The sequence below is a fragment of the Ambystoma mexicanum genome, chromosome 12, assembly GCF_040938575.1.
Source record: "Ambystoma mexicanum isolate Mex_15411 chromosome 12, UKY_AmexF1_1, whole genome shotgun sequence".
Classification (NCBI taxonomy): domain Eukaryota; kingdom Metazoa; phylum Chordata; class Amphibia; order Caudata; family Ambystomatidae; genus Ambystoma; species Ambystoma mexicanum.
Window position 1 is genome coordinate 1156630895 of NC_090936.1, and position 22186 is coordinate 1156653080.

Consider the following 22186-nt stretch of genomic DNA (forward strand, 5'->3'; position numbering starts at 1 on the left):
GCTTGATGGCGTTAGGTACATGTCCGCTAGGGTCGGAATTGGCGTACCCTTGCGCCATGGTGGTGTTTACGGTTTGGCATGGCGCGCGCGCGCGTGCTTGGTGCAGTTGGCGTTGGCGTTCACTACGGTGTCGCTAATGGCATCGTACTTTGCGGTGACGGGTCATAGTCGCACCGAGCGCTATTCGATGGCGGTATTGCATTTCCGCCATCGTTTTCCGGATTCCGCCAGGGTCGTAATGAGGGCCAATGAACATTATTATTTAAAGCTTGAACTTTTGAACTTGCAACAGAACTTTTACAGCGCCTTACCAGTATAATCAAGCTTACCTGAACTCCCATCCAACCTCAATCCAGTGAAGTAACTGGGTTCAACGCGACCCTGCGTCAGAAGCTGGATGGAGAGCTCGTCCTTTCAGACCCTAAGGTGAGACTTCACGGGGAATCGTGGAAGGGTATCATGGAGGGTTGGAAGAGAGTGGGAGGCTTGAGCATAACTCAGTCAGTAGGTAATAAGCCCTTTTCACGCACAGGGGAATATTCCTGCGAGCCGGAGAAGCCAGAGTAGAGGGCCCTTCCTGTCCATCTTCAGAGTCCTGTGCTTCACCATTGAAGAAGCATCAGCACTCGAAGCCAGACCTGCGCCGCCGTGGGAATCAGGTGAGCGTTACACATCTGTCCGGAGGTGTGGATTTCCAGATTCCACCGCACTAGGAGACGGTCACGACGGACGCCTCCCTGGACTGATGGGGAGCTCACACCGGAAGTCTTCACACAAGAGGCCTGTGGCTGCCGGAGGAGAAATCGTTGCACATCAACGTGTTGGATCTGCAGGCTGTGTTTTGGGCCCTCAAGTCTTTCCTTCCGTCCCTCAAGGGCAAGGTGGTGCGGGTCTTCATGGACAACACCACCATGATGTTTTACATCAGGAAGCAGGGGGGCACCAGATCCCCAGCGCTCTCCAAAGAAGCGCAGGACCTGTGGCACTGGGCAGTCACCCAGGGGATGTTCCTCATCCCGTTTCATTTGGCAGGAGTGAAGAACACTGTCACCGATTCCTTTAGCAGGGAGCTGTGCTCTTGCCATGAGTGGGAGCTTCGGAAGGACCAAGTGGATCACCTGTTCCGCAGATGGGGCATACCCCAGATCGATTTATTTGCGACAGTGACGAACACCAAGGGCTGGAGCTTTGCCAGCAGGTTTCCCCAGTTGGGGAGCATGGTGGACACAGTCTCATTCCCCTGGGACGGCCTGTTTCTGTATACGTTCCCCCCCATTGCCATTCCTTCTTCGACAAGTCAATCAATTCAGACAGTCCCGGTGCAGGATGATCCTCATCGCTACGCGTGGCTGAGGCAGATCTGGTACCCAGACCTTCTCGACATGTCAGCATCCCCTCCAGTCAAGCTTCCGGTGGTCGCAGATATTCTCGCCAGGGAGGGAGGCACAATTCTGCACCATGACCCAGGATTGTTAAACCTGAAGGCCTGCAGCATTAGAGTTCTGGGGTTACGATCTTCTAGCAGACTGCAAGGAGGTATTTGCCAAGGCCTGTGCATCGTCTACTCTTAAGTGCTATGAACATAAATGGAAGAAGTTCGCCATTTGGTGCCATGCACAGAAGATCAACCCTCTACGAGTCACAGCTCTGCAAGCGCTGCCGTATTTGCTGTCACTGGCCAAATCAAGACTGGCCCATGCCTCCATCTAAGTACATCTGGTGGCTATCTCCCGCTACACCAGATCTTCAGGATGGTCGTCGTTGGGGTCACACCGTCTGGTTAAGGAGTTTGCCAAAGGACTGTTCCGTTCGTTCCCGCCGGTGAAGGCTCCAGCCCCGGTGTGGGAACTCAACGTGGTTCTGACTAGGCTCATGGAGCCTCCATTCAAACCTATACACTCAGTTCCACTGAAGTTCTTCTTGTGGAAGACAGTGTTCCTCGTGGCCATCACCTCTGCACAATGAGTGGGTGAGATTCAGGCCCTGTCCTGTAAGCCACCTTATTTAATTTTTCACGACACAACAGTGGTGCTACAGATGAACTCCTCCTTCATGCCCAAGGTGCTGTCGCACTTTCATCTAAACGAGCCCTTGGTGTTGCCTGTATTTTTTCCAAGCCCTTGTCGCCGGCTGAAAGGACTTTGCACACGCTGGATGTGGCTAGAGAGCTGATGTTCTATGTGGACCGCACAAAGAGTTTCTGGAAAATGTCGCAACTTTTTGTGAACTTTGGCCCTGCGAACCCTGGGAAGGCCCTCTCCAAGGCTTCCATTTCCAGGTCGCTCTCTGGCTGCATCACCCATTGTCACCGGTTGGCAAACCGACACCAGAGTGTTTGCTGCAACTACAGCGTTCCTGTCTGGTGTGCCCCTGCTGAACATCTGCAGGGCTGCTACGTGGAGGTCGACGCACACCTTCACGAGATTATACTGTGTCTACAGGGATTCTAGGGAGGAGTCCAGAGTCGGCCAAGCAGTGCTGCGCAACCTGTTCGCTTGAAGGTGAGCCTGGTGAGGAGGTAAGGGATGCTTATGTTGAGCCATGCCTCCTCCCGTGGTTGTGCATGTGTATACTGCTATGCATTCTTTATTCATGAGCATGTGAATCCATGCCAGACCCTATGCTGGAGAAGGAACAAGTTACTTACCTGTAACTGTTATTCTCCAGCATGGGTCTGGCATGGATTCACATGCAAACCCTCTCCCTACCCCTCTGCGGCTCTTCTCTTGGTCCTACTGCCACTTTACATGCTACCAATTCTGAAGATGGCTGCCAGAGGAGGGGTTTAGGTGGAGGGCAGTAATTGGCTGGGGGCAGTATGACCCAGAGCTCAGTGATTGGTCGTTAGGAGAAAGACAGTTCAGAAATGAAACTGATTTTTTTCTTTACTAAGGATTCCCAGCCTGACGACGGGGAACATTCATGAGCATGTGAATCCATGCCAGACCCATGCTGGAGAACAACAGTTACAGGTAAGTAACTTGTTTCTTTCCATGGCAAAAACTCCCATCTCAGGGATCTCAAATGTGGCGTGTATGCCTAAAAGACTATACATAACAATGAGGGGATCAGAAGGCCCCTAAACCAAGCACTTTGTTAAACCAGACACACCCACAAAAACTAGACGAACTACTACAACTACTAAAACTACACAACTACGCAGCTTGACCAATAAAAGAGCATTCAAATCATCCTGGAACAAAGTCAAAACAAGGCTGCCACAGTTGCCCAAAAAATGTACCGCAGTGAGTCTCGCTCCCCAGACAAACTGGCATAGACATTTGGCTGGGATAACAGATCCGTAACAACTAAGTCTGTCTTCTAATACAGTGATTACACCACTGTGATCAGGGGAAGGCCTTATAAAAGAAAGACTTATGCTCAGAGAGGAGCAGTGGTGAGATCCGTATTGGGAAATGTTTCAGAAGATTTGTGTTTAGCTGTGTTAAAGCCAAGCCAGAGCTTCACCTCACTGATGAGGCCCAATTAGGTGAAACGTGTCTGTGGTTGCTGATGGTACTCTTGTTCAGAGGAGAATTGCCTAGCATTTCCGTGCTGGACTTCCCAAGTGGGTGGCACCAGTCTGATCTGCAAATGAATATATCTTCTCTGTGAAAGGTACAGTGAGCTAAAACGTGGTTGCAGGCCCTCCCCAGTGGGAACGGTAAGATAGGCATGGTATCAAACAGTGAAGACAGACACACGTGATCGCAGGTCAAAAGTGTTTATTGAACTTCAGTGGAATGGTTGAATGCCTATCTAAACCTAAATCTAAGGATGCGAGCAAGCTACGACCATCAAATAATAATAACGCAGTCCTAGTGGAGTCTTTGTCTAAAAGAAAAGGGCCTATACTAATAAACCTATTTCCAATCCTTACTTCTAAATGCAAATGGTGTGTGACAACAATGTGTGCAAAAAGAAAAGTGTTCAAGAAATGATATGTCAGGATAGTTGAGCAGTTGGCTTCCCTTCTCCACGTTTTCAGCATGGGACAAGGCGGCACGCACAAGCTTTGCACACACTATGGCTTCTCTGACATGAGGATATAGTGCAAAGCATAGGTATCAGGGCCTTCTGTGCCAAAGTCTCTTTCCAAATAAAAGGCATCGAATTGTAGAAGGCCTGATGTAACAAAACAAGCACCAAAGATCCCGTCTTTTCAGGATTTTTACATTCACAATTGGTCTCCCTCATTCGGGCCCAGACCCCTTAAGCACAATGTTCACAATGGGTCTTCCTCGTTGAGGCTCGGACCTATTTGTTTCAAGAATCAAAGACTTTCGATTGTGCAAAGGATTTTGCTTAAAACGTTGCAGGACCACTTTGATTCACTTCATTCCTCATTCTCATTCGTTTACTTTCTTTTCTGCCACTTCTTGGCTGGATACCTCCCAGAGACACTCGACTGAGCATGATAGCAGTGACGGACCATTCCATTACTGGTATTGTATCTTTCCTCCTTCGAGTTCAAACATCCATCAGCAATTACATTTTCCTCGCGTCTTTCATGACACGCGTTACCAATCTTCGTACTTGTGCTCTTCATACAATGTTGCGCTTGCAACCTTGACTTCAACACAGACAGGTCTTGCATTGGTCTCCCAACTCACTGGTCGCGTTGAACTCTTTGGCGCTGCTTTATTCATGGTGCCAAGGACGGTACCAAGGTTGCCTCTGCTCCTCCCTGACTCGATCAGCCATGTAGGAGGGCCCTGGGTATGTCTGACACACAATGCAGGATTCTTCAGTCTGGTTTCCTGGCCTTACGCTCTTTAACCTGAAGAATTTAGAAAAGTCACGGTTTCTTGCTTGAAAGGCCAAGGGTATCTTGCACCCTTTTAGGTTTGCTGTCTTTCTCCCCTCGTTCAGCAGCCATCCGGAAAAGGCTATTCCTTTGTGTGCTTTGCCTTGCTCAGAGTGTGCTCTTGTGCTCTGCTTTTTATTCGTGAGTGGTTACCAGTAATTGCCTGACCTTGCCTGACCATAGTAGTGGCACATGTCAGGTACAATGTTCGGGTGTGAGTCTGTATTCTCCCAGAGCCTCTGTCCGTGTGAACGTGTTCATGAAGGGAAAGGGCGGCAGGGTGAAGATCCAAAGTGCCCAACCGGATAGGATAGGGTATAGGTGTTAGAGGGAAGGGGATACCACGTCTCACCATCAGGTGTCCCACTCCCTGAAGACACCTCACCGAGGTGATCCTTCCACACTGGTCGACCCCCAGGGTCTAGATCCAAAGGCGATGGCTGTGCCCTGGCCACCTGAGAGAGAGACGTCCGGGGACTAACAGGTGAGACACCTTCTGGTTTCTCACAGAACCTACCCATAGAACAAGTTATTTGGCCATGTTCGTTCTAGGTAGAGGGGCTCCCAGATCTTTGTATATAACCTTATAAAAGAAAGACTCATACCCAGAGCTGTGCTGAGATTCATATTGAGAAATGTTTCAGAAGACCTGGGTGAAGCTATGTTAAAGCAAGTGTTGGAGTCGATGAAGAAGGAGACTGATTGACCGTGATATGGATGATCATGGGAATCAGTTACAGAAAAGATATGCAGGTGCAGAAAGCAAACACTTCAAACGAGAATGAGTGACGTCTCCTATCAGGGTAACAAGGGGACGTGCGAGTAGCAAAGCATACAGGACTCCACTGCGAGATAGGTATAAGTGTGCTAAAGATACTGCAGTCAATCATAGGGAGAGTTTGTGAAGCTCATATATCCAACCCTCAGGTGAACGACCACAAGAGATGTTGTCCAAAGTAGTATCTGCAAGGCTCGGCCACCAAAGAACTCGATGGAGATGTGAGATAAAGAATGCCAGTTGGAGCTAACTGAGCAATCCCCACCGAAATTCTGAGATCAGCAAAGTACATGGAAATTAAGAGCCCAGAGCTTAGGCTGATTGATGGGGTTGGAGGAGATCCGGGTGTTGGATGCCACCACTCATTATGTGAACATGGGCTGAAAGGAGGAAAACTGTGGAACGGCCAGGTTCCCCAGAACATCAGTAGCCAAGGACAGCTGTGGCAGAGCTTGGTGCCAGTATTCCGGGAAGAAACCCTAAATCTCCCCTGGCCCAGTGTGATCTTGTTTGGCAAGACCTGAAACAAGTCTGGATCGAAATTGTACAGCAGACGAGGAGGACCGTATAGTGAAAGCTCAGCATCTTGACTGCAGCCACTGCAACTTTTAAGACCCAAACCAATGCCCAAAAAAAGTACTGGGGACACTTAAAAACGTATTGACTGTGAGTGACGTTGTATAACCACAAGGAAGCTAAACCCGGGGAAGTGAGGGATAGACTGACAGATTACAGTACTCAAGCAAGGCCGAATGGCTCTTTTTGATCGCCAGTAGGTATAAACCTAAGGAACTGTGGGATTGACAGGCCATGGCCAGAGAAGAGTCTACGCATTCCTTTTTTATAAAAATAGATCTTTGCCCAGTAGATTAGGGCACCTAAATCTCAATCTCCCATTGGTATAGATAGGGAACAAAGGGCTCCAAGATCAATCCCAGTACCACAAGAAGCCACTGGGCCTCATTACGAGTATGGAGGTAGCCATGGTGCTATTAGCGCCATGGTTGCCTCCATACCGGGTTCCTTCAATGGGGAATAACCGGGTCATTCCAACATTGGAAGACCCAGTAATTCCTCCTTGAAGGAACCATTCCCCATTCCCATTTGAGCCCCCAGAGGGCTCAATGGAAATGGGGAGGGAGCTAATAATGGGCACGTTACTAACGGCCCGTTATTAGCTCCCTCTTCCTCTCGCGGGACCCGGAAAGGACGTCTGGTTTTACCAGACGTCTGTTCCGGGTCCCGCAAAGGGAACCTCGTAATAGGTGCTCCCGTAATGATGGGTGCCGGTCCCGTACCGGCACCCTTCATTACGGGTGCGCCAGGGTCGTAATGAGGCCCACTATCTCAAGGTTGCTTCCTGACCTGAGGGTTGCTGGGCCGGCTACCTTGAAAGAAGAAGATGCATTCTTCTCAGGAACTATCGATTTCAGGCCCAGCATCCGTACTAAAGGGGGGAGGTAAACCAGTACCAAATATCCATTAGTTTCCAGGTGGAGCATCAGGACGGCATGCCCTAACTGGCCAGCCTTTTAGTTGCCGGAGTCAAGCGATCCCTTCCTTCCCAAAAGTCTGCATCACTAAGAAATTGGCAAAGCACCCCCAGACACTTCAATAAGGTTGTAAGGAGAAAGGGCCTAATGACAAGTTTGACCATGCTGTAAAAAAATAGTGGAATCCCGAGTTTGATCTGAAAGTGGAGGATTTAACTCATGCACTAGGCTGGCGATAAATCCTCCACTTTAAGGCCACAAATCGATGGAATTACTGTGGCGGCATTACCGCTCACAGTAATTCCTCCGAAATCCCCATGGAGTCCTGTGGACTCCAAACATTGCGATTAACACTGTCATGCCACCACTTATAATGCTGTGGTTAGGTCCATGGAACCAATTAGCAGTAACGATAAATGATTTTGTCAGTAATTTGGCACCGAATCACTGCAAAACTTGTAATTAGGAAAACTTATTAAGGGGTTTCAGATACTTGGGGATACATGAAAGGGACTCGTATCAAAGATACAGGGCCTCATTCCGAGATTGTAGGTAGTCATGGCACTATTTGCGCCATGACTACCTCCAATAACGGTACCGGCACCGGTCTCGTTCAATGGGGACCTACCGGTGTAATCCGACCTTTGCGGGACCGGTAAGTCCCCATTGAAAAAAACCAGTCCCCTTTCCCATTTGAGCCCCCAAAGGGCTCAATGGGAATGGGGAAGTACCTAATAACGGTACCGCAATTTGCGGTACCGTTATTAGCTCTGACGTCCCTTAACGGGTCCCGTCCTTAACACCTGGTCAGACCAGGCGTTTAGGAAGGGACCCGCTAAGGGACCTCGTAGTACGGCGGTAAGGGATTACCGGCACCGGTCTCCTTACCGGTGCCCGTTATCCCTTACCGCCCCACTCGGAATGAGGCCCACAGTCAAAACAAAACTAAAATGATACGTCTCATTATAGTGATGCGTCTCCTTGTTCTTTTCTCCCTTTTCCCAATGGGTGTGTTATTTAAAGACCCTGGCCCTCATTGCGAGTCAGGCGGAATGGGTTAACAGGGTCCGCTAATGGATGTGGACCCGTTATTCCCATTCCGCCTTATTACGAGGTCCCCTCCCGAGACCCGGTAAGGACGCCTGGTAAAACCAGGCGTCCTTACCGGGTCCCGCTAGGGGACCAGGGAGCTAACAACGGGCCGGTCGTAATCGGCCCGTTGTTAGCTCCCTGCACCCATTCCCATTGAGCCCTATGGGGGCTCGAATAGGAATGGGGAAGATCCGGGCCCGGGTTCCCTGAGGGGGGAATTACCGGGCCCTCCTAACTCAGAATGGCCTGGTAATTCCCCATTCAGGGAACCCGGACCCGGTTTTGGAGGCAGCCATGCCTACCGCCAAAGCCGTAAAGAGGCCCACTGCCATACTAGTACATACGTCTCTGGGCAGGGGGGCTTGATATTACAAGTTCTCTCCTAAGAATGTGCCTCCTGGACAATTCATAGTTTCCTTCTCAAGTTCTTGTAAGGTTTGGCGGGCCCCTCAATAAATCCAAGCGCTTGTCGGGATCTCTCTGTCGACCTGTTACTTCATGGAGAGTGGGTCGAAATGTGAGGCAAGTTCATAAATCTGTTCTTTCCCCTTTTCCACAATGCAACTTCTCTGGTTCAAATAGTATCTATTTGGTTCCCTCCAAGTGTCACTGACAGTCTCTGGTACAGAGTTGTTCCAAAGGATGAGGTCCTGGTGGATGAGTGACCTCTCATGGTGTGCCGCTAGTTTCGTAGGGTAGCCTAGGTCTCTCAGGCACTTTTGTTGGTGCTTGAGGATTTCCTTAAGCAGGTCCCCCAGTGTCTCCAATAGGTGCAGTGTGCCAGGAGGGTTTCTAGCTTCTAGGCCGGCTTCTGGCTCACCTCCCTGGCTCATGTTCCAGCCTGAGTTGAAGTCCTCTCGGCCTGTCACTGGACCTTGTTGTTAGCCCACGAGCTGGATGTCATCTAACCCCATTAATTTCCCGACACCTGCTTGTTCCTGCCAGTGCTACCACTCCTCCTCACTCCGCCTCCCACCTCCACCCATAGTCTCCTGTGTTCTCCCCTGGAGACTGGATGTTCACCTCCTCCAACCTCTCCTGCTCCTTTCCACTCCATCACCTTCTTTTGCAACTTCGACTCCTCTTGCTTCTCCAACGTCTCCTGTACCTCTAACTCCTTCAACTCCTCTTCTTCACTGCTCAATGCCCTACTACTCCAAACACCCACACTCGTGCTTGCTCGCTTCTGTGTTTTACACCTGCCTATACCCTCCTCCCAGACTGGGTTTAACTCAATATGTGGCACCTGGGAAGCATAATCTGGGATTGGAGGATGGGCGAGTGGCTAGCTATTTCAGGCGTGTGGGATTGTTTCTCCTGGCTTAGCCGGGTGCAATAGACCAAGCGTATATCAGGCTTGTTCGCCATCTTAGTTTCATGACTTTGCTGCAGCTGTGCTAGTAGGTGCACATTAGGAACTGTGAGTAGAGCTGGTCGGGTTTGCTCTGTCAACACAGATGTACCATGTGTGTAGATTTGGGGCCTTTATATTGACGGGCTTACAAAATCGCCATGATAATTCTGATACCATGGGACCACACGGTGACTGTCGTTGGACCTGGACCATGTTCTGAAGTCGCCTATTAAAGCGGACGTTCTGTTAATGTGGCGATCCTCAGCTGCCTTCCCCGTCCTGTGGCGAATACAATGGGATCCTTATCACCCCAAGGCCCATATTTACTAGCAGGTGATGGGCCCCTCCACACACCATAGGAGTCGGGCAGGTGGCATCGTCACAGTGGGATCTCCACACTTGGAAGTCATGCAGCCAAACACTTGGAGGAGATAGGTTTGACTGACCTGACAGAGACCACAGAGGACCTTGAGGAAACCAAAGAAGCAGAAACAGTCGAGCATTACCGAAACATGCATTTGGACACTATCCTCTGAGAACTGGTATCTAGCCAGTAAAAAGTCATCAAGGAACTCAAAGGTATGTTATCCCAACCCAGAAGAACCCATCCACCTCCGCAGAGGATTGCTTCTGGGTGAGAGGTTTGCTTTCTGTACCTATTTCAAATCACAGAGACAGCTAAATAAGAGATGGGACAGTGGGGAAAATGTATTTCTCAATTATCGACAGGAGAGCTTTCAGCTGCCGACCAGCTACTCACTGCTGATGGGGGAAATGAGTATGAGGAGCTGAAGAATGGCATCATGGAGAAACTAGGCCTGGCCCCTGAATATCACTGGCAGTGCCTACGAGACCTGTGGCTCCAACCTAACAGATCACCACATCAGCTTCTCTGTCGCGTGCAGGATGATCTGATGAAGTGGATTGTTAAAATAAATCAAGACAGGCTTATTACGAGTTTGCCGGTATATGGTAAAAGTGACAGTAATACCGTTTGGTGGCACTTTTACTGGTCCGGCCATGTACGGGTTTGCCGGAATTACTAGTGCCCGTATCACTTCATCCGGGATTACCGGCGCCAGTAATACCGGCAACAAGAATACCCGATGGGCTGGAAACCTGCTCCAGTAACACCAGCACAATGGTATCCCTGGCATATTACGAGATTGGATTTGCCGGTAATACCAGCTGGTATTTGCAGTTAATACCAGCAAAACCAAGGTGGAGATAACAACACCTCAGAGCAGCCGGTAAATGGAAAGAAAGAGTACAAAAGGGCCACAGCTCCCCCAGAAACACTTCCCAACACAACCAGTCATTGCTGCAAACATGGAGCTGGAGGCGCTACATGCCATTCTACAGCTGCAGGAGCTGGAGTACCAGCAGAGGCAACAGGAGGCCAGGGAGAGGAGGAGGATGAGGATGAGGAGGATGGGGATGCAGGTGGTGAGGCTGAGGCGTGAGGAGATCCCTCGTAGAAGGCCCACACGCTGGGCCCTCACTGACAGGAAGATACTAACCCAGTATCGCCTAAACAGGAAGACCATACTTGACCTCCTGGCCCACTTCCAGTAGTACATTGGGAGCAGGATTGGCATCAGGTGAGCCATTCCACCGCTGGTAAAGCTGCTGCCGGTCCTGCCCTTCCGGGCCAGTGGCACATTCCAGCACTCTTTGAGCCAGCTGCACATCATTTTGCAGCTTGCCTTCTCCAGAGTGCTGCTGCTTGAGGCCCTCCTGCACCAGGTGGGCCAGCACATCACTCTCCCTACCAGCCAGGCACAGTTCAACACGACCAAGGCCCACTTCTATGCAATTGCGGGCATGCCCAATGTGGTGGCAGCATTGGCCTCATGCCTGTTCAGCTGGTGCTCACCAAAGCCTCAGAGGAGGTCTACAGGAATCGAAAGCAGTTCCATTCCCTGAATATCCAGGTCACATGTGATGCCGACCTGACCATTACGCACTGCTGTGCCCGATTTCCAGATTCATCCCACAATGCAATGGTCCTGTCGAACAGCACTTTGCCGGCCTACATTGAGCGTCACAGAGGATAAATGACTGGGATGAGCAGATCCTCCTTGGCCCGGCACCATCGCCACTACAAGGCCGAAATCCGGAAAGCTAAAAAAGCACATTACAACTCCTGAATCCTAAACTGTAAAAACCCCAGCAAAGAACTGCACAAAATCATCACCAAATCCACCAAACCATCATGTACCACCACCCTTCCCACCCCCTCACAATCACTGTGTGACTCACTCTCTCTACACTTTTACACCACAGATCTCGAAAGAACAAACTCTCTAACCAACGAACTAGCTCTCTTACACCCACCACGCAATCCACCCGCCCTACCTACCACCCCACCGCCTGTGACCGCTACCCAACCGACTTTCGACTCCTTCACTCCAATATCAACTGACTAATTTCTCAAACTTCTCTCTGCCCGCAAACCTTCTGGCTCCCCGCTCGACCGATGCCCAGCCACAACCCGCAAAGAAATCTTTGCATCTACCTGCGCAGGAAAACACGCAAGAACCGTCATAAGCGACTCCCTCTCCTCGGGAACTTTTCCCTACATGTTCAAAACTGCTCATGTCAAGCCTCTTCTTAAAAAACCTTTCCTCGACTCTCTCAAGCCCAAAAACTACAGCCCCATCTCAAACACCAGGTTCCTTGCCAAACACATTGACCGAACCGCCTACTCCCAACTAAATGCCTTTGTCGAAGCCAACAATATCCTAGACCCGCTCAATCAGGTTTCAGAGCCTGACACGGAACCGAAACCACCCTAACCTCAATCTGGGATGACCTTAAAAACACTGCTGATTCTCCGGGATGTGCCGCACTAATCCATCTTGACCTATCCGCCGCCTTCGACACAATCAACCACTCAATCCTCCTTGAATGCCTCCACTCCCTGGGAATCCGTGGTAACCTTCTCAAATGGATAGCATCCTTCCTCAACAATAGAAACCAAATAACCCTACTCTCCTCCTATGCTTACCACGCCCGACCAGTCAACACTGGAGCTCCACAAGAAGCATGCCTATCAGCACTCCTGTTTAACATCTATATGTCAACCCTCCCACAAATAATCTGCTTGCACAATATCCTGTGCTATAACTACGCCAATGACACACTAATCCTAAAACTCCTGAATTCAAAACCCAACTGCCAACCCGACCTCACTTCCTGCCTCCTCGACATAGATCACTGGATGACCACAAACGACCTCTTGCTAAACCCCTCCAAAACTGAAATCATGGTATGTGGCAACAACAAACTTCTTCCTCACCCGCTACCCTGGCCATCTGCCATGGGCAATTCCCAGACACCCTCAAATTCAGTAAAAAATCCTTGGATGCACCCTAGACTCAGACCTAACCCTCTCACTCCAAGTCAACAACGTCTCCAAGTCCCGCCACTACCACCTTAAAACTCTTAGGCACATTTTTCCACACCTCTCCTTTACCAACAGACTCTCTGCGGTCCAATCAATTGTTATGTCAAGACTGGACTATGCTAACCCCCTCTACCTAGGTGTCCACGCATACCAACTGACTAAACTACAAAGAGCACAAAACGCTGCAGCCAAACTGCTACTAGCGCTTGGCCCAAGAGACCACATCTCCCCAGCCCTCAAAACTCTGCACTGGCTTCCGGTTTCCCGAAGGATGACCTCCAAAACCTAATACATCTATCACTGAGCAATGCATAAAACCGGACCTCAATATCTTCAAGACAAACAAAAACCCTACCATCCTTCACGCACTCTAAGATCAAGCTCTGCCAGCCTCCTAGTCATACCAAAAACAAACTCAGTCAGGTTGGGTGGATCATCATTCTCAGCCCTGGCCCCCACTCTGTTGAACGCACTTCCACCCCACATCTGACTCACCGAGGAGCTCATGTCTTTCAGCAAATTACTGAAAACATGGCTCTTCCCCTAAAATTGACTCTTAACTCAAACTAGATAACAGCAATCAATGACCTTAGCCCAAAGCTGCTTTATCATAAATAACATTCCAGCATCATGATCCGAGCGAGAAATCGAAAACGAATAACGGCTAATGTAAATTAAAATGGATAAACTGAATAGAACGAGTGAAGTGGATGAATGTAGTGAAGTAGATGAAAGGAATAAACTGGATGAAAGCAGTGAAAGAGGATGAAAATAAGGAAATGGATGAAATCAATGAAATGGAGGAGAGGAATAAAGTGGACGAGAGGAATAAAGTGGACGAGAGGATGGAAAGGACGAATACATGCTACGAATGGAGTGCACAGAATAGATAGAGAGCATGGAACGGATAGATGGCATGGAATGACAGAGTGCATGGAATGAACGGAATGAATGGAATAGATGAATCAAGTGCATGACATGGATGGAGTGCATGGGATGGATGGAGTGCATGGGACGGATGGAGTGCATGGGACGGATGGAGTGCATGCGACGGATGAAGTGGGTGGAACGGATGAAGTGGGTGGAGCGGATGAAGAGTGTGGAGCGGATGAAGAGTGTAGAGCAGATGAAGAGCGTGGAGCGGATGAAGAGTGTGGAGCGGATGGAGAGTGCGGAGCGGATGGAGAGTGCATAGCGGATGAAGAGTGCGGAGCGGATGAAGAGTGCGGAGCGGATGAAGAGTGTGGAGCGGATGAAGAGTGTGGAGCAGAGGAAGAGTGTGGAGCAGAGGAAGAGTGTGGAGCAGAGGAAGAGTGTGGAGCGGATGAAGTAAGTGGAACGGATGGAATGCATTGATCGGACGAAGTGCCTGGATCAGAAGGAATGCATGAAACTGATTGAACAGATGGAGTGCATAGAACTGAGGGAGTACATGCGACCGACGGAATGCATGCAACAGATAGAGGGCATGGAATGGACATTGTGAAAGAATGGTTGGAGTGCATGGAACGGTTGGAGTGCATGGAACGGTTGGAGTGCATGAAACTGTTGGAGTGCATGGAACGGTTGGAGTGCATGGAACGGTTGGTGTGCATGGAACAGCTGGGGTGCATGGAACGGTTGAAGTGCATGGAACGGCTAGAGTGCATGGAATGGTTGGAGTGCATGGAATGCATGGAGCATGAAGGCGCTCGATCTCAAGCGCCTACTGAAAACCACCATATCACATCACCACGCTTACTCTCTTCTATACACCACCACTCAACTAGAACACAGCGATACTATGACACATTCGGTATAGCTGTTCTCATACCAACACCTGCCACATACTCCCCATCATCCTTACTAAACACACCTGGCTGCACACCCGCCAGCCTAGGCGTTCTCCTCAGGCCTAACGCAGCCAGAATCAGTCTGGTATCACCCTGCCAGAACGAACACATACTCCTGATCTCCCAACCATCACACCTACCGTTAAGAAGCAGCTATCATACAAGTGCCACACCTGCTGCACACATATCCGGTGCATCTCTCTCTCTCTCTCTCTCTCTCTCTCTCTCTCTACTGACTTGAACTACGGTTCCCGAAGGCGTTCAACCTACCAGCGCCTTGAGATCATACCAATGGTACATAAGGCAGTATATAAATGCAAAGTAACATAACATAACATAACGTGTACAATACCTTCTACCTTGCAGCTTGAGTCACAGGCAAAGGGGAGGTGGGGGCAGGAATGTTCCAAATCCATGTCCGGAAAGCACCCTGAACATGCAGGACCAACCAGCGTACCCCTCGATTGACAGGCCACAACACACAGGAGTAGCACAAGATTGACATGTTGGTGCTGACAGCCTAGGTATGTCTTACTGTGGCATGGCATGTTTTACTGTGCATTATCAGGCTACAGCAAACATGATTAGTGTTATTACATGTCTGGCCTGCATTGTGCAGCCAGCTTTGACATGCTTTCTTCTGGTGGCATTGCATTTTTAATAGCAAAGCGGTAAGATAGCTCAGTGGGTTGAGTGCTCACTGCTATGATCGATGTGTGATCTGCAGGATGAGTACCAACATCGGTTGGGATGATACTTGTATATAAATATGAGCTATGTACAGTGATTTGGCAAAAACGCTATGTCAATAACAAATCATTATCATTAATGCTCCTGTGCACTGAAAGTGGCTTGGATTTTTGGATACTGTATCATCGCAGCAGCTTGCAATTTAGGGGATCTACCTTTCATGTGATGACAATACCCAACATGCTGCTATAATTGGCATAATATGGAAGTAACTGGCCTTACAATGCTGAAGTGGCATATCTATGGTAGTGCCTCTGCCTATTTTTTTATTTTGTGGGTTTGTAGAGAATTAAAATCTTTAGCACATTTGTAATCATGTACTTCACGACTCAGTTCATTACAAATGGCAATACATTACTTCAGGCACAACATTATAAAACATACATTACAAACATTAATTAATTCCACAAAATGCAATATAATATCATATTGTATATACCTATCAGGGTCTTTTTCTAGCCCCCAATATTGCATTTTCCACCTATCTGGCAAATTACTCCTTTCCCTACTTCATTATGGTGGACTAATTCATAAAAACATGTCCCTTCAACTGTTTGTGTATCACTATTAAAATATTAATTAAAGTAATGGCCATTGGAATAGAATACAAGAGCCTGGCCCACTTGACTTCACTGTTTAAATCCTCTAATCTCCTTATGGACTTTCCCAACCACATTTTCCTCGCCCCCAGTGTTGCGCTACAGCCAATCAGCCAATGCTTTAGAGTTTCTGCTACCCACAGTTCTTTACAGAGCCGACAATTACATTCTTGCCAAGGGATTCCTCTTATGGGATCCCACCTTTGTAGGGAGCCTAGTAAGTTAAGACGAAAGCGCATATAAATGTAATGATATTCCGAGGCGGACTGGCAAGGGGGGAAAAGGGGAAATTGCCCCCCACCCGACTAGCTGGCCTATTGCCCTATGGGCTAAAGTTCCAAAATGTATAGACAATAATTGAAAAAGACGAAATCCTTCAGAATCTAGTCTGCCACAAAAGAACTGAGTGCTGCACTGCTTGCTTAAATTCTGTGTAAATTGGGCGAGGCATTCATCTTGATTTCAGAAATGATGTAGATGTGCTTGGATTGCCCGCACACATGGACCTCCACAGAGAAGGAGAGGAAGTCTGGGCTGCAGGGACATGTTCATACCACCCAAACTGAAAGTAGACCTTGACTGGGTGATAAGATATACCAATGGAAGCTAGAGAGAGGAAGGGGGAAGAAATGAAGGTTGTATCCTCCAGTGGCTTAACAGGAAAGAGGAACCAAGCACTGAATAGCAACCTTTCTAGACAAACAGAACGGGAAGGCAGTGAAAAGAAAACAAATCGCCTGGACAAGTTGAAGAGTCTCAAAGTGGGACTACTTAACACACGATCTTTGAACAAACACGCACATAACGTAAATGATCTGATAAAGGAGAAAGCTCTAGATACTTTATGTTTATCAGAAACATGGTTAAAAGAGCCTATCGGCCCAGTATGCGAAGCTGAGGTTCCTGAAGGGTACATCATGTATAACACAAACAGAGAGACTGGAATGGGAGGAGGTGTTGCAGTTATAGCTCACGAAACATTGAACCTCTTCAGAGCCAATTTTGATGCACAGGCTGTGAAACCATTCAACGAAAACTCACATATACCCCAAACGATAGTTTAAACATTATTGTTATATACAGACCTCCTTCCTTAATTAGTGATTTTGAGAATGAAGTTACATCTCAAGCCTCTCGATTTATATCGAATTAAGCATCCATTTTGGTAGTTGGTGACATGAATAGCTGGAGAGGGAATAAAGGGGACAAGGAGTCCATAATGCTGGAAATAGCAATGAATAACTTGGATTTCCCTGTATTAAACAACAAACCTGCAATCCCCCAAGGTAACCAGTTAGACTGGTTGTTCACCAACAACCTGAAAGCATATAATGTTGTCACAGAACCATGTATCTGTTCAGACCATCACTTGGTTACCTTTGTAGTGCAATTGAATCAACCGGCATCTTACATTGAAAATCCCCATACTAAAGTATAGAGCAGAAATTTTAAGAGTATTGGTCCCGAGATTCTGAAACCATGCCTACAGAGCATCACTGACTCCTTGGCAGAAAAGGACAACTGAGAGATCTTGTTGGAAAAATATAATAAACACATGCAAGAACTGGTAGAGGAGAAAGCCCCACTTAAACACAAACTGGTGAGAAAAGATAGTAATCACCAGATTTGGTATAGCAAAGAACTAAATAAAATAAAACAGGAGAAGAGGGTCAAAGAAAGACCATGGCACCAAAATCCCACTTTAACAAACAAAGATGATTGGAAAAAGGCTGATTACAGGTATAGGAAAGGTATCAGGGAAGCAAAGAAGAATCATTACAACAAAGAAATAGATACAACGACCAACACATCCAGTAAAATCTTTGAAATACTCAAAGGGATTGAAAAGCCAAAATCACTCTCCCCTCCACATACTCCCACTAGGGAAGAATGTGATAGGGTACAAGAAGCTTTCGATGCCAAGATCTCTAAGGCTCGAAATAACATCATTACAGCCAGAAGAGAAGGAGAGCCCCTTTATCCATCCAGAGGAAATAAGTATCCAGGAAGGAAGAGAGAATTTCAGCTTCCTCCCTATATCCGAGGAGGAGCTATGTAGAGTGTTGGCTAAAATGAAACCCACCTCCTGCGCAGAGAATATTCTGCCTTCCAAAATCATACTGGACAATAAAGACATTTTTGTTCCAATACTGACAAAGATAGTTAACACCTCTTTTAGGGAGGAGGTAGTACCAAAGGAAATTAAGAAGGTGACTATTACCCCATTAGTGAAGAAACCAGGGCTGGATCCGAAGGACCCCAGTAATCTGAGGCCCATAACTAATTCAAATTTTATCCTGAAGGTCCTAGATAAAGTGGCCACGAACCAACTACAAAAGCATGTAGGAGACTGGAACCTACTGCATGTACAGCAATCAGGCTTTCTAGCCTCCCACAGCACAAAATCAGCTATGCTCAATCTTTATACATACATGTTAGACCTGATAGACAAGGGCAGCACTGGTATCCTTATGCTGTTGGATCTCAGCGTGGCTTTCGACTTGGTAGATCACCACGCCTGCAGGAAGCACTGGCTAAAACTGGCTGGTTGCACGCCTAAGGCTTTGGAGTGGTTAGCATCATTTTGAAAGACAGGAGTGCTAAGATCCACTGGGGTGATGCATTCTCTGAGGCCACCACTATCTTGTTTGGTGTCCCCCAGGGTGCTAGCCTGTCACAGCTGCTATTTAATTTATATATGAGAAGTCTATGCAAGCTCCTGGAACAAATCAGCGTGTTCTTTACTAACTACGCTGATGAAACGCAGATCATTTTTTAACTCAACGGAGAATACAGCATCGACAGCGTGAAAATATCAGAGGTTTATCGCATTATTGACATTTGGATGAAACGTCATTGGATGTGTCTTAATAATGCAAAAACCGAACTGATGATTTTTGGGACGCAACAGGCCAGATCCAAGTTAGGGACAGAATACTAGACCTTTACTATCAAACAGGCTAAAATCCCAGTGGTGCCCCACGTAAAAACCCTAGGGTTGGTTGTGGAAGCATCAGTAGGATCCGAGGCTCGGGTTAACTACCTGCAGAAAAACCATGTCTACTACATGCGTCTCATGAGAGCCATAAGGCCATTTATTAATGAAGCGAATGCAGCAACTATAGCAAGAGCGGTCATTCTGTCATGCCTTGACCCTGGTAATGCCTTACTGATAGGAGCCACGAAGAGGGATATACAAAAGTATCAGGTCGTGGAAAATGACGCAGTTCGAGCTACCAAGAGAATCAAAAAAAGGGAGCATGTGACTATGGAGAGAAGATCTCTTCACTGGCTAAGAGTGGAAGAGAGAGTACACTTTAAGGCGATGACCATAGTTCACAGATGTCTGTATGCAGAAGCCCCGAGATATTTCAAGAAGCAATTTTCTTTGTACCTGCCTCAAAGACACCTTAGATCAGAGGATAAGGCTTATCTGAATATTTCTAGAGCTAAACATGTGCAAGGGCGGGGGAAATCTTTCCCAGTGATGGCAGCAAAATGCTGAAACAAATTGCCACTAACTCTACGACTAGAAGAGAACTACCGGACTTTCAGGAAATCGTTGAAAACCCACCTCTTCCAATGATAACCTCATTATCTTTCCGCAGACTGCCCTCTACAGCACATAATATTATGCGCACTGAATTACCACGGACACTCACGCGCCCTGATACCTGTGGGCTATCGGCGCGCTATAAACAAACACATAACATAACCCAGTGGCAATATATCCATGTAAATAACAGATTCTGTGACCCTGGATGGTGAGGTTGGCACCACTGCTCCCCATACACCATTGGGCTTTTACAATTCACAGCAGCCTATTCGTGTGCCTAGGAAGTAAGGGTTCATATCTTATTAGGGCTTGTGCTTGGTTTGATTCTGTATAAATGCTTCCGCAATGTTCTGCAGAATTTCTTGATGACCGGTGTGCTCGTACAAAAAGACAATAATAGGACCCCGAACAGCACTCATGGATGCTACGTATATAGTGGTTATAGAAATGGCTGTGGGACGGTTTGTGGTACTTACTTTTAGACACAGTTGAAAAACACACATAAAGATTTAATAATCAGGTATTAATTACTAGAAGACTACAAACTAAGGGTGTCATTCAGGGTTGGGTGGATTTTTTAATACCACTGAAGTAAAGTTACCTGCTCAAAGTTTACCACAAGCAGAGGTGGTATTTCTGGAATACCGCTGTCTATTTCAGAAATACTGACTCTAATGGTGATAATGTAAAACGTTGTTTTAAAAGGAAAACTCAGCCTTTTAAATGGAAAGGCATGGATTATGTACAGTAGTGGCTCATCGCACTACTGTTGATTTTCTTTATGCACAAAAGGGTAATTTCTGGCCCTTTCCTGCATCATGTGGGTAAGGTGGTGACTTGAGGCATTCAGAGATACCCACCTTTCTAACCCTTCAGATGGGCCTTTGTAGAAGGGTTTTTCACTCTATTGAAGGGCATTATCTATGTTTCCATTCCATTCTGTACAGTAAAAAGAAATATTTAAAACATTTGGGCCCAGTTTAAATTTTTTACCTCCACCTTAGAGGAAAAGGTAAATATAGGTGGATCTTCTGCAAAAGGTCTGCCTAAAATACCACTGCTGGTGTTTCCGAGGAATACCACTCATGGTAATTGATCATTTGTGTGGTTGGTAAAATCAATGGTATTCGCCAAATATTGACAATTTTACTGTTACCACCCAACTCTGAAAGTCTGTAATTGTTTTCCATTATCCTGTCCAGAACACTGTTCTCTTATGCAACCAACAAAGGACACACACGCAAATCAACACCAGATTCAGACATATAGATAGTCACATGACCACAGATACATCCTTCCAAGTATACCAGCTATACTTTACACTGTCACAAATGTACTCCCACATTACCACCGTCATAGAAACACACACACACTCCACCTTATTTGAAAGCACACATAAATATAATGGGCCGTTCTTGCTCCCTCCATCACCAGGTCCAAGGTGTATTCCCCTTGCAGTTCTCTCTGCTTCGGTGACTTTCCAAGAAAGTGCAACTTGGCTGTATAAAAAAAGCCACGTCTCCTTGCCGTCTTTCGCTCCGCATTGTCCAAGTGCAGACCCCATAGTCACTATTATCAGCAAGACTCCGACCAAAGCATCTTGTTGGGCCTGGCAGAGAATGACTGGCAAATCAAGGTGGTCTACTGTCTAACTGTAAATGAGCTAGGGAAATGGAAGGTGGTGAGGGGCAAGGAATGGGAGTGGTGTGATGGGTAGTTAAAGGGCGTGAGTGTGAAGGAATTGATGACTGAGCAATGTGGGCAAGGGAAGGAGGTGTGTGCAAGGTAAGGGATTCAGTTAATAGTTAAAGGATGCCGCCAAAGGGGAACAGAGGTCTGAAAGTTATTTATAAGAAACAGGGGGGCATTGAGAATGTGGTGCAAGGGAAAAATACCGGAGGATGATGGGTAAAGAAAATAGGGTAAATGAGACAGATGTACCCATCGGGAACAGTAGGGCAGCAGGTTGACTGTTCCTGGGATCTATGGCTGACCTGCATGCCGCTGCACCCGTTTGTGAAACTGGCTTGACCCACTTTCTTTTTCTGACTAAGTGATGTATACTTGCTTTATTTATGAACATGTTTTAATTAGTACTTTTCTAATTTTTTCGGGTTGCTTTATCATGTGAAATTGTGCTTTGAATGTACACACAATTGTACAGACTAAGATTGCAAATATAGTAAATTATAATTATAATCTTAGTCTGTTTCTCAGATGTATTTGCCTTTGGAGACTGACAATGAATATGCTTCCCCCTTGTAGTTATATTGGTGCTTTGAAACCCAGATTTATTGAACAGTTTAATAAATAGTTTAGGCCTTGAATGGCAACTTTGCAGAAATCATTTTGTTTTTGTTTCTAATATTGAAGATGGAATAGGAGATGCAGTCTCCCCTGCTTTCTGATTGAGAAGCTGTGGAACCAGGAAGGCAGGGCCCACATCTCCACCTTCCACACGTCATACACTATGTGATCCTGAGCAAATCGCTCTTCGTCTATGTGCCTTATTTTCC